Below are 17,062 nucleotides of genomic sequence, written 5' to 3' on the forward strand. Positions count from 1 at the left end.
TGTCCTTGATCAAGACCAATTTCCAAATTGTTGGTAGTTGCATTGGTGTGGTAGTTTCGAGTCCACACCCTCAATCACGTCCACCCCGACCCATGCGTTCAAGCAGTTGTTTTTCTTATATGTTTCCTCTCCTGCAGTCCTTCCTCTAAATGTGGGTAGCATCTTTACCATAAATCCCTCGGAATTGTCCTGGGTCATTGTATTGCTGCTGGCACAATAATTTTTTTAAAATCCTTATCTTCTATCTTAAAATCAATACTAAGGAGCTGTTCCCAGGCAGAAGAGTGGTAAGGGCTAAGTAACTACTGGGGTTAAGGGACTTACCCAGGGTCATAGAGCTAGAACATTTCTGTGGTGAAAACAGGACCTCCCATCTCCAGACCTTTATGGTCTTGAGTCTATGAGTTTTCTGTAGGTCATAATTCCTTGAGTTGTTCAACAAGATCTCTGCATTTACCAAAATTGACTAAATACCTTTACCATTTCCCCCCAATCCCAGTAGCAATCTGCACTGGAGAAAGGAAACTTTGGAAAATGTAGGGGCACCTAGTCCCTGAGTTAATAACTAACATCTCTTTGAGAACCAGGCCTAAAGTTGGGAGGTCCTGGGTTCAAATATAGCCTCAGACACTTCCTAGCTGTGTGACCCTGGGCAAGTCACTTAACTCTCATTGCCTAGCTCTTACTGCTCTTCTGTCTTGTAACCAATATACAGTATTGATTCTAAGATAGAAGGTAAGGGTTTAAAAAAAATAATAATGAACATCCCAGAGTGTATTAATTTCTCTCAAGGATTCTCAAAGTTCTCTCAAAATTCTCAAAAAATCTTCAATAGTCATTTTCATTGATTTAAAAAAATTTTTTAAACTACATTCAATGCTTTGGAAAGAGGAGAGGGAAAATGATGTAACAGTTTCCAAAAGATTGAGAATCATGTGTCAAATCTCACCATTTAAAACTGACACACAACTACACTGGCCTGCACTGACTTAGTATTACTGACTGCTCAGATGTTGCCCTTTTCCCAACACTCTCACGGCCTAATGATGACTTCTATTTGAATCAAATCCAGATTCTTCTGTATGATATTCAAGGCTCTTCACAACCTGTCTTCAATCCACCTATACAATTTATCACCTGCTCTGTCTCCACATGCAGTCTCCTCCCTGTTGGGTTCCCTGTGCTTTACCACTCACCCACCATGCCTTTCTCCATCATCTTTCTTCATGCTGTCTAGACCAATCTCCTTCCCAAACCTAATTCTAACTGCCAATCGCATGCCTCTAGGAAACCTTCCTCAACACTCCTTGTAGTCAGTACTGGGTTTTCCTTTACCTGGATTCAATTTAGTGAATCTGTGTTGAGTTTTGACAGAACCAGGGCTCATTTAGCAACTGATAGGGCAGACGAGGGATGGTCACCAATACCTCTTTTAATTCCATTGCCAAACTAGCTTTCATCAGGGAATTCTTCAGTTCAAGAGCCTATAATGGCTCCTTATTATTTGTGGCATCAAGGTCAGACTCTTCACTCTATAACCTGACACCATGCCACCTATCCAACCTCTGCCTTGTTTTAGCTCACCAGATTCCTGTCTTCCATATTCATCATGCTAATTTCTGCTGGCATAGCTTCTTCAGAAATGTTCATCTCTACCTGTCTTGCCCTCTTTTTTGTCCAAAATCTATCTGTTCTTAATGGCACAACCTAAATCCTATTTTCCCTATGAAGATTTTCTTTTTTCCAGTTGATTCTAGTCTCCCTTTTTAAATCTCCATCTTTTGGAGCTTAAATCTGTAATTAAATTGGTATAGGCACCAATAAAAATATCAGCTGTTCTACACTTTATTATTTTAAGAGAGTTGCCTGGGGCACTGAAAGTTAAGTGACTTGCCCAAGGTCACACAGCCAAGATGTGTGAGAGGCAGAACTTAAACCCAGGTCTTCCTAATTCTGAAGCCACTCTCCCCACTCTGTTTCTCTTTACTAGAGTTATACACACATAAAAAATGGAGTATAATTAAGTGTTAATTTGTGTGGCCCTGATCATCTCCCCACTTAGATGGTGAGCTCCTCATCTTTAAAATGAGGGGTTTGGATTACATTACAAACTGAGTAAATGGTTAGTGAGAGAACTGGAGGAGACTAGCTAGGATTGAAGGCCTAGAAAAGGCCATAATGGCCTCCAGCCCAGGCCAGGTATCGGTTTTCTTGCTCTTATTTGGCAGAAGAGTGGCAATCGTTGGCATCCCCCTCTTCTTTCAGACATGCTAAGAGAACTGTGAAATAGAATGCAGCAGAGACAGAACACAGGTGAGGTTGGGCACTGCTTCCAGGACAATCTTCTTAGGTCTTCTTCATTTCCTCCTTAATATCTCCCCACTGTCTTCCCCTCAGATCTTTAATTCAGTAGTGGCTTCCCACTTCCCTGTAGTATAGAGGAAATTGTGGGCTCATTGAAGGCAGGAACCATTTTTTGCCCTTTTTTTTACCCCCCAGAACTTAGCACAGTACCTAGCATATAGTAAGTGCTTAATAAATGTTTGTTACCTGATAAAAAAAAAAACTGAAATTGAAACCCAAGTTCAGATTCCAGTTGATACTGATGGGATCTGTGATCTTGGGCAAGTCATCTCATATCTGAGCACAAGCATCCTCAACCTCAAAACTCTTGCCTTCCTTAGTCATAGGGGATTTGAGAGGAAAGACTCTCAAAATCTCATAAAGGTGAGCTGCTACTATCTTCTGCTCTGTGACCTCCTTCCCCATGCCTTCTCTAAGGAGATCAACCTCTTCTAGCAGGGGAATCTACTTCAGTCTGTTTCTTGTTCCCACTCCATTTGCCTATCAGTCTATTTTACAGATGAGGAAACTGAGACTCAGAGAATTTAAGTGACTCACCTTGGGTCACAGAATTGATGGGAACTGGGGCCAGGCTAGGAACCCAGGACTAGAGCTTCCAGTTCATGGCAAAGAACTGTGTGCCACTCAATGAAGCAGTAACTACTCACTCTGGTATGTCTTTAGACAGAGCCAGCTGGCTCTCACATACAGTGGTCCATAAAACTCAACTACCCAGGCAAGACTAGGAAAAAGCTCCTGGTAGCCTTGTCGCCATGGTGATGCCTGGCTTTGCAGGTACATCCTTTTTTCTAAAGCACTCTAGGCATCCTACCTGCCTCTTTTAGTCCTAAAAATCCCAAAGGTAGTGCTCAAACTCTCAGTGATACAGATCCCAGGAAGTTTGCTTTTAAAGGAATTTTAGCTTACTTCTAGGAAAATTTCCAATTACCCCTCCTCCAGCTCAGAGGAACTAAGGCAGAGTAGCTGGGGCCTTTCTAAATTATCAGAATGAGGTTGGGGTGGTGTGATGCTTCATTCTAGAGAGTCATCATTGCCAGCCTATGTCCCAGTCCTCTACTGGTCTATGCCTCCAGTGGGATGGAGATAAAGGATGAAAGAGCCCTGGGAGAGACAAGGAAGCCTGTCAGTGGGAGGTCAGGGGAGATGAGGAACAAAGGGCTCTGTCCACTTGAACTGTTCTTGGTAAGACTGCTTTCCCTGTCTTATAACTTTGAAGTTCCTTTTCCATTCTCTCTCCCCACACTCTCATCCCTTTACAACTCATCCTTAGCCCTCACTTGTCTCAAGTACAATAACTTGTACATAGCTGCTGCTGATCGCGCTTTTTTTGCCTCCTTTCCACTGTGGCCTCTGACATTTTCCTTTGTTGCTAAAAAGCTCCCCTTCACCCCAGACACTTTCTTTTCCTACTTTCAAGTTTCTGATCATCACAGAAACCTACCTTTGCCTTGAAAACATATCTCTTGGCCCCTTTGTCAAGGCCAGTGTTCTTTTCCTCTGGCCCTGAGACACAGGATGGGGAAAGGAGGCCATCCCCAATTCTGCTGTCAGGTTCTCCATCTGCCACTATCACTGGGGAATCACCTCTCCTTTCAAGTTTACTCTACCCAGTCTGGCCCCTTGTTGCTGTCATTTATAAAATGCTAGCCAGGTCATTCTTCTCTTCCCCAGTAGGTTTGGTACCTGGCTCACCTGTACCTGAACAGTCTGGTCTCCCAGTTCCTCAGCCTCCTCAATCTTTGTTTCCAATGTACCTCAACCAAAGGAAGAACTGTTACCTCCCACTCCCCTCAGCTAAATTTGGCTTTAGCGCTAGAATTGGGATTGAAGGGCTTCTCTATTAGTTTCTCAAGAAACTACCCCCCTGGATACCAGGAAAGAGGGCAGATTTGGCCCTATGCCTCCTAGGCTCTCTGTTTGCCAAATAGTAAATTGGTATCATGGAAAGATGATCAGACTACAAGACACAGATTCTACTTTCAACTCTGCCATTATCTTGCTGTGTGACTGGACACGTCACTTCCCTTTTGAGGATAAAATGGAAGAGTTTGACCAGATGGCCTCGAAGGTCTGTTCCAGTTCTTTTAATGTTTTTCAGACCATGCCCTAGGCCACCAGCTCACCAGGTATCCTCATCTAAAGTAATCCTTCCTCTACCTTTGAGTCAGAAATCGCTGGTCCTCTTGTCACGAAGATGAGAAGATAAGTAGATTCATTTGTTAAAGTAGCTAGAAAGAAAGGAACAGTTGAGTACTAAGTGGTCCTTGATCCTGGAATCTACATGGCAGCAATAGAGTGGCAATGTCTTAGAGTGGAAAGAACCCAGAACTCGGGGCAAGGAAGCACGTCACCAATTCAGAACTGGAAGGGACCTTCAGAGGCCATTTCATCCAAACCCTTCATTTTAAATTGGGAAACAGCCCCAGATAGTTTGTTTTGCTAGAGGTGACAAGACTGGGATCTGAACTCAGGTCCTCAAATTTCAATTCTAGCCCTCTTTTCATGAAGCAGTTGATTGAGCAGTACAGCACCAGGTGTGGTATAAAGACATGAGTTCAAATCCAACCTGATACTTACTAGACTTGTGACCCTGGGGGAGTCACTTAAATCTCAGTCAGCCTCAGTATTCTCACCTGTAAAACAGGGATAATAATATGACTTATCTCAGAGGGTTGTTATAAGGATCAAATGAGATATTTGTGAAAAACATTTAACATGTTGCCTGGCACCAAGCAAGTCAGAAATCTCAACCTCTGCTCCTTGATCCTACTAGTTGTAAGGTCTCAGGTGTTGCTTAGAGATATCCAAATCCATAGGTCACTCAGGTCAGTGGCTTTCCCCCAACTCCTTCAAAACCCTAACTGCTTTTTTTGAGAGTCCCCTGTGTTCCAGTTGAAATCTCAGCTTCTGCCTGTCTCTCTAAGCTTCCAAAATGCTTTAAACCTATTTCCCTCTTAAAGCAAGTAGTAGGCACTATACAAATGTTGTTCCTTTACCTCTGGATCTTGGACAAGTCACCTAATCTGATTTTCCTTATCTATAAAATGAGCACTACACTTAGACTACCCACCTTATAGATGTATTCTGAGAAATCAAATAAGACAATCTACTCAGGTTTGAACCTGGCCAAGTCATCTTTCCACTCTGTGCCTTAGTTTTCTTATAAAATGAAGAGGTTGGACAAGATGTCAAGGTCCTTTTACCTCTAATTATGATTCTATGTAAAACTCCTTGAAAATCTTAAAGCACCATAAAAACATAAGCAGATCTTCCCCAGACCTTGTACACAGTGTTATCTTCCTCAATTTTTACATATGGGGCACCTAGGAAGCCAGAAGGGGAGTAACAGAGATTTGTGGAGTGCAAGGGAGATGATGATTCTTGGAAGCTTCAGAAGGACTTCAAACGGCCTTGCCCCAAGACACATGTGAACTGTCCTCCCACCTCCAAATGGAGGAACCCACAGCATTAATTCCTGTAGATTTTCTTTGCATTCCCTGTGTAAGAGCTCATTGCCAAAGATCTGGCTGGAGTCACCAAATGGCCTTAAGAAAGGGATAGAAACAACCCAGGGCTCTCTTGTGTACCTAGAACCACAGAATGTCAAAACTGGAAGGGCCCTTAGGGATCACCCAAGCCAGGGATTCTTAATTTGGGCTCCACAAACTTGATTCTTTATACTTGATACTACATTTTTGTGCACTTTATGCTTGATAACTGCATTTTAACATAATTAGTTGCCAATTACATCCTATGTAGAAGGAAGGAGGGAAAGAGGGAGGGAGGGAGGAAAGAAGGAAGGGTGAGAGGGAGGGAAGAATTTCCCTAGCTTTGGGCAGAAAGTCTCCAGAATGTACTCCAATATACAGCTCAGTAAACATTTTCAGGGAAATGAAATAACTTGTTTTTTTGATGGCCAAAATGTGGCAGACCCAAGATTGGAACCTAGGTCTCTTTCTCTCCTATCTGTGTCCAGGGGAAATCCAGGTCACCTGTGTTTCTTGCCTAGGTAAGTCCCACTTTCAGAGCTCCTTCATTCTCTTTAGGTACCTCCCTCCCTTTTGCTTGAGGTTTCCAGGAATTGCCACTGCCAGCCCAAATCCTGTGATCTGGAGAATATAATGGCCAAGTGTGGCACTCAAAGACGCTGAAACAGCTATAATACTGTGGTGTGAGCTGCACTGAATGAAGTTAAAGGAACTAGGGTTTCTGGGAGTGACTTGGAACATTGGGGAAGGGGAACAGTAGTGGCTTCTCTTAAGGGTTGTCACAAGAGGACAGGAAGGTAGCTAGAGCGCTAAAGGGCAGGAGGAATACCAAAAAAGTGACAGAAGGAAGCAGACTTCAAATCAATCCAAGGAAAAACTTTCTAGGAATCAGAGCTGTCCCAAAATGGAAGAGCTGGCCATTCATCCTGAGGCTGTGAGCTTTGGCCACAAAAGAGCTCATCAACAAACATCTGTTATGTGCTAGGCTGGACTAGAACATCCCTAAAGTTCCTTTCAAGTTGAAATCTATACTAATTAATACCTTGGTGAACTTCCAGACAGCTGCACCTATGCACTGTTGCACATCCATCTGGTTGGTTTGTAGGGGAAATGTGTACACTGCTAGGCACAGTCCTCCCATCCCACCTGACTGGCACAGAGACAGGGAAGCAGCTCCCTGGGAGTCTCTGAATTCCATCCATTTTCACCCCATGCCTATTCATGTGGTGTCGGATCAGACCACTCAGAAGCCAGGGAGAAGTAACGACCCAGAAACCAGCCAAATCGTGCCCCATTGGGAGCAGAGGGGAGAGGAATAGACATAGAAATCTCTCTTACTACACACCTGCCCCAGTCAGCATAGAGTGAGCGCCCTCCGGGCAGATGCAACACCCCACTCCCGACCAGCTCTCTTACCTGCAAAAACAGGGTGTCCTAAAAGGCTTTTTTTATTATTATTATTATTATTATTGTTGTTGTTGTTGTTGTTGTTGTTGTTGTTGTTGTTGTTGTTGTTGTTGTTGTTGTTGTTGTTGTTGTTGTTGTTGTTATTGTCATCATCATCATCATCATTTTGTTTTAAACTTTAAAAAGTCTTTCTGTCCATGCCCCAACTCCGCCTCCCCCTCCTCCCCTGCACAATCCCTCTCTCTCCCAGCTGTGAGCCTAGGAGAGCCTTTTGTGTTTTGACGTGGAGCCCCTGGGTCTCCCTCGGCCTCGACGGGGTGGACCCCCACCGAGGCTCGGCCCTACAGCCTCCTCACGGCCCCGTGCTGGGGAGAGCGGAGTCTATGAAGGCAGCCCCCAAACCCGGCTGGAAGAAGGGGCCAGAATGTGGTGAGGTCCCCGAGAGGGGCGGCCTTGGGCTGGGAAAGTATGAGGCTGAGCCGGCCTGGCTCCGTCGGGCAAAGACCCTCTCCTGGCGCAAGGAGCGCAGCTCGTCCCTAATGTCAGTGAGGACGCTGAGCAGGCGAGCCTGCAGCTCGCGGTCCCGGGCCCGCTCCTCTCGCTGCTGCGCCCTTTCCTACTGCCAAAGCCCCAGCTCCTGGTGGTACAGCTGGTCCCTCTGTTCCTCCAGGTCCAAGAGGCGGTGCAGGTTAGTCCGCCAGGCCTACCGTTCGCTGCGGGAACAGCTCATACTCCCCCGAAGAGGCTCCCCACTCGGTGAGACGGAGGGTGGGAGAACCTCCTCGGGGTGAGCCGGGAGCGCGGGTCACTGCCGTCCAGCTTTTCCCAGTAACGCCCTCGCTGTCTGCCCCGGGCGCTCCCGTCTGCTCTCTCCTCCTCTTTTAGGGCAGCGGAGGGGGTGGGGGCAGCTGGGAGCGGCCCTGGACCTGGCCAAAGTCGCTGACCACGCCAGGGGCAGCCCAGGCAGGAGGGACTTCACCCGGGTCCTCAGGTAGCGAGGAGAGGGAGGTCTGAGAACTGCAGGGCGGGAAGAGCAGCAGCCCACGGCTCTCTTCCTCCGCTTCCTAGTGGTGACCCGGTGCCACCTGGGACTCTTCATCCTCCTCCGCAGCCAAGGCGTAGGAGGCCATCATGCCATTACGGAGGTCAGCAGACTAGAGGCCAGGCTCTGCCACCAAAAGGAACAGAGAAGATTCACGTGGGGATGAGGAAATCGAAGGAGGCTGCAGACTCATCCCACCTTCCCACTGCCAGGCCCTATCCCTAAACCTGCCCACCAGGAGACCCTAGAAGGAAGGAAGCTCGAGTCAGTGAGGAGAGGAACCCGGCAGAGACACCTGAATTCGGGCCAGCCTTCTCTCCAAACACTCCCTGTCCTCCAGGCTTTGATCTAGCCTGGCCAGGCTTCTCTACGCAGAACACTGCACAGGACTATGCCCAGTGCAGCCTCTGCTCACACAAAATCAATGGATTCAGAGCTGCAAGAGACTTGAGTCCATCCCTGTCATTTGACAGGTAGGGAAACTGAGCTTTAAGTGACTTACATGCGGTCACACAGTATATAATGAGGAAACTGAAGCCCAAAGATGAAGAAGCCAAAGGTCATAGATTTAACACTGGAAGTGAGTTGCCCAAGATCACATAGAAAGTAAGCAGCAGAGCTAAGCCTAAAAACCCAGGTTTCCCAACTCCCCAGATTCAAATGAGGCTCAACACATTTCATTCAAGAGGCAGCCTTTGACTGAGGACAGCCCCCAGCCTCGCCTGAAGACCACCAGAAGCCAGATTGGTTTGGGGGTCCTTGGAAATGAAGCAGATCCTCCGCCCCAACCCAACCCAGCATAAGGACCACCAAATCCATTTCTTCTTCAAGTCTGACCTGCAGATAGCCTCAAAGGGCCAATGGAGACATGATCTGGAGGATGCCTGAGTCAATCAACAAGCATTATCAGGAGCCTCCTCTATGTCGGGCACTGCGCCAAGCACCATCCTACATCTGCTGTATAGCTTGCTGGTTTCCACTCCTGGGGCTGATTTAGTGAAAAAGAAGCCTAGAATGAGTCTTTACATCTCTTCCAAAGCCTTTGCCCGCAGCTAAGCAGTACCTTGAGGGCCAAAGAGAAACTTTTTTGGAGAATGTAGAGATGGCAGTGCCACAAAGTACTTTAGAGCTCATTTTATAGCTGAGACAAACACAACCCTGAGATGGCGAGTGAGTTGGCTGAACTAAACAAGGAGATGGTTTCAGAACTAGAACTCAGAACTTCTGGATCCTAGTCTAGGGTTTCTTTTTCTGCCTGACCCCAAGTTTGGCCTAAATAATCTAGGCTCTGAAAGGCCAGCAGGGCCAACATGATCCTCAAAGGAATCATAGGATTTTTTTTAAACTCTTACCTTCCGTCTTGGAGTCAATATTGAGTATTGGTTCCAAGGCAGAAGAGTGGTAAGGGTAGGCAATGGGGGTCAAGTGACTTGCCCAGGGTCACACAGCTGGGAAGTGTCTGAGGCCAGATTTGAACCTAAGACCTCCCGTCTCCAGGCCTGGCTCTCAATCCACTGAGCTACCCAGCTGCCCCCGAATCATAGGATTTTAAAGCAGAGACCTGAGAGATCTAGGTATATCTCCCCCCCCCCCCACCTTCATTTTACAGCTGTGGAAACTTGACTTACCTAAGGTTACAACACTCAAGTACTAAATGACAGAGCCAGAATTCAAACTCAGGCCTTTTGCCTCAAAACTCACTATGCAAGACTACCTTCACAATGTAGAGACTGGGGCAGCAGATGTCCAACTGGAGGGGAATCGCTGACTGCTCAAAGTCTCTAGGGAAGGAGCAGTTTGTGGGTACTGCATTGGGAACAGGACACAAATGGGCTTGGGTTTGAGTGATGGAAGGAGGAAGAGGAAGATGGAAATCCTCCCAACCCTCCATCCACTCTGGCCAGGACTTCCCCTTGGCACAAATTGGAGACACAACATGGTAGGAAGGGGAAAGCACTGGATTTGAGGCAGGAAACTTGGGTTTGAATCCCGGTTCTGATGCTATCTGAATGACAATGGGAAAATCATCTTGCCTTGATGATGCTTTCCTTTGTCATCCTGGTCAGATCGCTGCCCAGTGGAGGAAAGGAAGCCTTCCCTTCTCTGGTCCTCAGGAGACTCCTGTGGAAAATGGCCTCTCACATCTTTTGCAGCCCTGAAATTCTCTTGTCTCTGGAATCTTGGGATAGGGGAGAGTGCCCTGGATTTGAAATCAAGAGGCCAGGGCTTTGGGGCCCAGCTCTGCTTCTTACTAGATGGTTTGGGACAAGTCACTTGGCATCAGCTTCCTCATCTGTGAAGTGAGGAGCCAGACCAGGTGATTCCTAAGCTCTAAATCCTTTGAATTCCCCCATTCCTCCTCTTTAGATAGCCCGCATAAGGGGCAATGGGAAGAGTCTGACCCTAGTCCCTAAAGCCTTCTTCCATGAAGGGAATCATAGGATTTAGTACCCTTTACAAAAGAGGAGACTGAGGCCCAGTAAAAGCCAAATAACTTGCCTGAGGTCACAGAGGTAGTCAGGGGTAGGGCTGGTGCTTTGTCTCCAAATCTAGTATGCTTGCCACTTACCCATGAATCCTCAATAGCAGTGACCCCACACCAAGGGACTCTCTTCCCCTCCCAAGTCAAAGTCTGCCTAAAGGCCCTGGGTCTCACCAGGGTCAAAGAATGCCTCAGACTCTTCATCAGGGCTGGCCTGGGTAAAGGTGGAAGCCACCATCTTCTCCAAAGGGGTCAGATGGGCCCCAAGGGAGACGGAACTACCAGAGGGACCCTTCTTGGAAGTGAGCTTCCTCTTGACATCCAGCCTTAAGTCCCGCCACTTGTGCTTCAGGTCTTCCACTGAGTGTTCAGTGTAGCCCAAGAAGTTCACTCGGTTCTGGATCTGGTCCCAGAGCTGGTTTCAGTGGGTAGAATGGGTGCGCAGGGCCTCCACTCCATACAAGGCCCCAAAATGCCGAACCACGTTCCACACCAATGTCTCTGTCTCATCATTAGAAAAGTTGGCTTTTTGCTTCTGACCAGGAGCCGCTATGCCCAGTGACTGGGAGCTGGAGGAAGGGTTGCCCACCTGTGTCTAGGCTGTACAGAGAGCCCAGAGGTTTTCAGCAGCAGTTATACCCTTTGTCAAAGGAGTGAGGGAGGAAGGCTTTAGCCCCATGTCTGCCTCCTGCCTCTTCTCTGTGGCTTCAGTGCACCTGGCAAAACAAAAAGAGAAGCACATTCAGGCAAAATTCATTGCATTGAAGATGAATGGGGCCCCCAAAGTCATCATCCTCTCAACCCCAAAGTTTCCCATAACTCCTTCCTCCTTTCCCAATACCATCCAAGACTCACTTCCCTTGTTCTTGACTTGGGCTGCCAAAATCAACAGATCTGTGACATTTTGTATCCTTTTAAAAAAGTTATTATTATTAACAGCTCAGTGAAATAGGAAGAACACCAGAATAAGCCCTGGTTCTGACTTAAGCTGTGTGACCCTAGGCAAATCATTTCTGCAAGCTTCAGTTTTCTTCTTGGTAGAATGAGTATAGGAGTCCAGGCATATATTAATCTTGATATTATTTTAGGGGTGTTCAAAAGGTATGTAAGCCAGAGGATGCCCACCAAAAGCTTTGCCATGAAAGGCATATTGGTTATATGCTTGGCAGGTAGGGCAGGCTGTACATAGTAGTTAGACCAGGAGCTATCCATGCTCTTTTAAGAGTCCATGATGCCCTGGGTGCCAAAGTGACCCTTTTTATGCAGGGTTTGACAAATTTGTTGATAAAAACTTCTAGGGAGCAGGGATTTTCCTTCAGATGACACCCATATTCCATTAATCTGTTTAGCCTCAAATCTCAGCTTTCATTTTTCCACTTCCTTTTCATTATAGGAAAGTGATAAATCTGATTCATTATTCATTGTCAAAGTTAAAATTAATTCAGGCCCTTCTACAGTCGCTAGCTTTGCAGCAATATCTGTCCAGTCATTTCCCCTAGTGATAGGGTTAGTGCCCAACTACAGCGAGGGCTTCCAGTAGCTGGAAAGCAGAAAGAACTTCATTAATAATTTTTGCATTAGCTGTTAAAAGAGTATGGATAGCTCCTGGTAGAACTACTATAGCCTCTAAAGTATATACAGCCTGCCCTACCTGCCAAGCATATAACCAATGCACTTTTCATGGCAAAGCTTTTTGTGGGCATTCTCTGACTTTCACACTTTTTGAGCACCCCTAAAATAACATCAAGATTAATATATGCCTGTACTCCTACAATGAGGATAATAATATTTTTGCTACCTACCTTACAGAACTATTGTGGATTAAGCACTATTGAAACAGAAGTTACAGCCTATTTCAACAGTATCATAAACAGGGGCAGTTAGGTGGCACAGAGGATACAGTGGCAGACCTGGAATCAGGAGGACCTGAATTCAAATCTGGCCTCTGATATTTCCTAGCTGTGTGATCATAGGCAAGTCACTAACCCCATTTGCCTAGTTCTTGCCCTTCTGTCTTAGAGTTGTTACCAAGAGAGGAAGTATGAGTTAAAAAACAAACAATATCATAAGCACCTTAAGCGCAGAGGCCACATCTTGGACATCTTTGAATTTCCCACAATGCTTATCACAGAGCTGGGAAAAAGTTCAATGTAGCATCTGCTATCCATAAAGTATGATGTTGGCTGTCAAAAGTGGCTTTTTAGGCGAATTTTACTGACTCCATTTTGTTCTAGATTTGCTAGTATAAAAATATACTGAATGGCTCTCTCTTAGTGCCTCCCTTTCCCCAGTCACTTTAAGTTTATAAAAGAAAATTCATAGGACTTTGAATAGTGCCAGGAATGCAATTACTTCAGTCCCATCTAATCTGACATTGAGTAGGTGTTAAACAAATGCTAATTATTTGTTGTGGATGTTCAGTCCAGTTGACTCTCCCTGACCCCATTTGGGATTTTCTTGGTGAAGATACTGGAGTGATCTGCCATTTCCTTCTCCAGCTCATTTTATAGATGAGGAAAGTGAGACAAACAGGTTGAAGTGACTTGTCCAGAGTCACACAAGTAATAAGTATCTGAGGCCAGATTTGAACTCTGGAAGATGAGTGCCACACCTGGTACTCTAGCCACAGTGCCATCTAGCTGCAACGTGATAGAGAAGATACAGTCTTCTTTGGTCTGCTGTAAATGGCTATGCTAAAAGCCTTTGTAACAATTTAAGCATCATTTTTCTTTTACTAAAAACATAACTTTTCCCCTCTGAGAACGCTACCAGACCAGATCTTACCCAAGTGAGCCTGCCTATGTGACCCACCTGATTTCACCCTATCTCTGGGTCACACAGCTGGGAAGGAGCTAGATCTCTGGGCTCTGGGAGACCCACATCCATCACCTACGGCCGGTGTCACACTTGGGAGTGTATAAATAATCTGCCTGGAAGCTGCACAGCTGCCTTCTTCCTGCTGTGGCTAGCAGGGAGCTGAAAATTCTTGCCACGTGGTTATTTGGTGCAAGTTGTTGATTTGAGTTCATTTTGTTGGAAGGGGGGAAGAGAACAAGATGCACAATTAAAGGCCCCCTCCATTACCTTTCCTGCCCAGAAGGGAATTGGGGAATTGGCATCAAGGAGATTAAACTGAGTTGGACTCAGGGCTTAGCCCTGATTCCCAAATGGTACGTAGGTAAGTTGCCTCCCTCACAGAGTCTCAGGTTCCTCAATGTAAAATGAGGAGTTTGGACCTGTAAGAAGACCAGGTGGGGCACTCCCTCTAGGATTCTTGAACCTCATATCCCACAGTCCTCTGAAAAGGTGGGAGAGGCTTGAGCCAGCAGTAGAAAGGCTGGAGAGTTGCAGGTGATGGAGAAGGGTGGCTGGGGGCCCAGGCAAAGGGCAGTATGAGAGGTGGGCAGAAAGTATCCTGGAGAGTTAATTAGCCTGGAAGCTTTTTTTTGTGGCATTGGCCCAGTCCTCTCCCCTCCCTGAGGGCACTGGATCTCCCCTCCTGTTTCCTACTGAGTCTGTTCTCCTACATCATTGGCATAAGATCAACAAGCTTTCCTGGGTGGGGTCAGGCAGGGTCTCACCTCCGTTAAGGTAGGCACCCTCTGGCCAGCAAGCCTAGGAGTCAGAGGACCTGCCTGCCCTCCTGAGAGCTTCTGGGAAAGGTTCGCCCTGAGTGTAAAAAGATCCTGTGGAAGATAAAAGGTGGCCCCCTCTCCACCCCAACCCCACACAGTTGGATTTGGGTGGGGCCCCGCTGTGTCCCCCTAAGCATGCACCTGCACAGCCTCCTGGTCCACAGCGGTAGCCCACACTGTCTACTGCCTGCCTCTGTACATATTGGGCAGGAGGCAGCACTGGCCCTGGGATCACCGCGGCATCACCACTCCAGGAATGACACGGGGAGGGAGGGACAGAGTGCCAGTCCCTCTGCCAATAGGAAGCGCCCACCCCATCCCTATCCAAGAGTGGGGCACAGGCCCGCTACCCATTGACAAACCTGGCCTGGGCTCTAGGCACCCGGCCGGTCCTCGGCGGTGTGGCTCCCTGGCCCTGCTCCTCCCCCAAGAGAGGAGGGAGGGCGGCCAGCCTGGCAGCCAGCCCGACCCCGGCACAGCTTGGAGGGAGGATGGGGGTGATTGATAATCTGGTAGTCCACAGCTGGTCCCGACTTCGGGGCTAATGGCTCCTGCCCTGGGAGGAACTTGCTTTCATTTTCTCCACCTTCGAGGTCTGCCACCGAGAAAAGGAGCTGTCTTCCGGCCGCCCTCTGCCGGCCCTCGGGCCTCAATGCCCGCCCCGCCCCGCCCCCCACCTGCAGACTGGACACCTGGATCCCTGTCCCAGAGCTGCTGCGGCTTAGCTGCTGAGTGACAGTGGGCAAGTCTCTTCCTCTCTCTGGGCTCAGGGTCCACACCTGTAAGACGGGACCTACTCTGGAGACAGGGGAACACTGGGGCAAGAGTGATGCCAGAGTCAGAGGACTTGGATTCAGATGTTACTTCCTGGGGAACCTTGGTCCATTTCCCTGGATTTTGGTTTCCTCATCTGTAAAACGAGGAGGCTAAACCAAAGGCCTCTTCAAGCCGTACATCTATGATTCCATGAATGGTTAAGAGCAGAAAGGGAACTCCTATTTTCTAGATGAAGAGCCCTGGGGGCCATCTGCTCCAACCCCACTTTCTACAGAGGGTGGAAATTGTCTTTCCAGTGTTGGCCTTTGGACCTAAAGGAAAACCTCCTAACAACCGGAGCAGAGGACAAGCAAAATGGGCAGCCTGGGGTCTCCCTGGGTTCCCTAGATCTTTAGAGAACTATAGGCAGAAGCTGGATCCACAACGGTCAACTGTTAAACAAAGAACTCAAAATAGTCCTGCAATTTCTATAGCATTTGAATAATATTTTATTTTCCCCACTATTACATGTAAAGCAGTGGAAAAAAAAGGTTTTAAGTTCCAAATTCTATTCCTTTTTCTGACCCTCCCTCCCTTGCTCCCCATCCTCTCCCCTTCTCAGAGCCACAATCCATCTGATTATCATGTAAAACATTTTTCCAGATTAGTAGTTTTGTGAAAGAGATCTTAAGTGAAAAAAAAAAAAGGAAGAAAATGAAATAAGTGTTTCACTATGCATTCAGACTCCATCAGTTCTTTCTCAGAGGACAGATGGCATTTTTCCTCATGAGTCTCTGGGATTGTCTTGGATCACAGCATTGCTGAGAATAACCAGGTCATTGACAGTTGTTTGTCAAGAAATATTGCTGTCACTGTGGACAGCGCTCTCCTGGTCCTGCTCACTTCACATTGCATCAGTTCATATAGGTCTTTCCAGGTTTTTCTGAAAACATCTTGCTTGTCATTCCTTATAGCCCAATAGTATTCCATCACCATCATATACCACAGCTTGTCAGCCATTCCCCAAATGATGGACAGTGTTGTGAGGGTTATTTAGCAATTAATTTAGTATTAGTGTTGGGCCTAGCAGGAAAGGTTGGAGGATTCCAAGATGGAATGAAGGAGCAGGAAGTGGGGCTTGGACTCTGAGAGAGACTCCATGGTGGTTGGGGACACAACTGTTGCTAACCCTGGGAGATCTCAGAGTTAGGGAAAACTGCATCCAGATTCCCTGGGATCCTGAGAGAAGTGGAGGCTTTCAGCAGTGGACAACAGACCTGCAGAGCAGCACCAAGTGGGGAAGTGGTTTGTGATCTGGTGGACAGCATTGCAAACTCTCTCTCCCTACCTGGGTGCCTTGGATCACCTGTCCTGGTGGAGTTGGCTCTTGGCATCCTGAGACCATCCTTGGATTTACCATGAGATCCCAATTGAAAGCCATCCTCAGGCCCTTTAGTTGAGCTGACCAAAAGTGGCTGGAACCAGGTTTGGAGTTTTTCCCTGTGACTTCAGTACTGCTTCCTTTGGGCCCTGCCTGGCTTAGGTCAATAGAATAGTGTAGTCAAGTCCTTCCCCTGCCCCAGTGGTTTGCCCTTAGGTTGTAAGTATAAAATCCCTTATTCCCATCCTTTATTATTGTTTCCCTCAATTAAACTGTTATAAACTTTTACCTTTTGCCTGCTGGTTCCATAAGCCCTGGCCTAGGTAGGCTGAGAGACTGTTGAGCCTAACTGACATTCCTGTGACAGTTAACAGCTTGGCAGTAAACCCTGGTCTCCCTATCCTGGTTGGTCCTGTCTATCTGTCATTCCTGTCTCTTTCACCCCAGTGTGAACCCGCAAATAATAATAATTAGCATCCCTGGTATCCCACCATTACAACAGCCCAT

The sequence above is a fragment of the Gracilinanus agilis genome, chromosome 1 (genome assembly GCF_016433145.1).
Source record: "Gracilinanus agilis isolate LMUSP501 chromosome 1, AgileGrace, whole genome shotgun sequence".
NCBI classification, from domain to species: Eukaryota; Metazoa; Chordata; class Mammalia; order Didelphimorphia; family Didelphidae; genus Gracilinanus; species Gracilinanus agilis.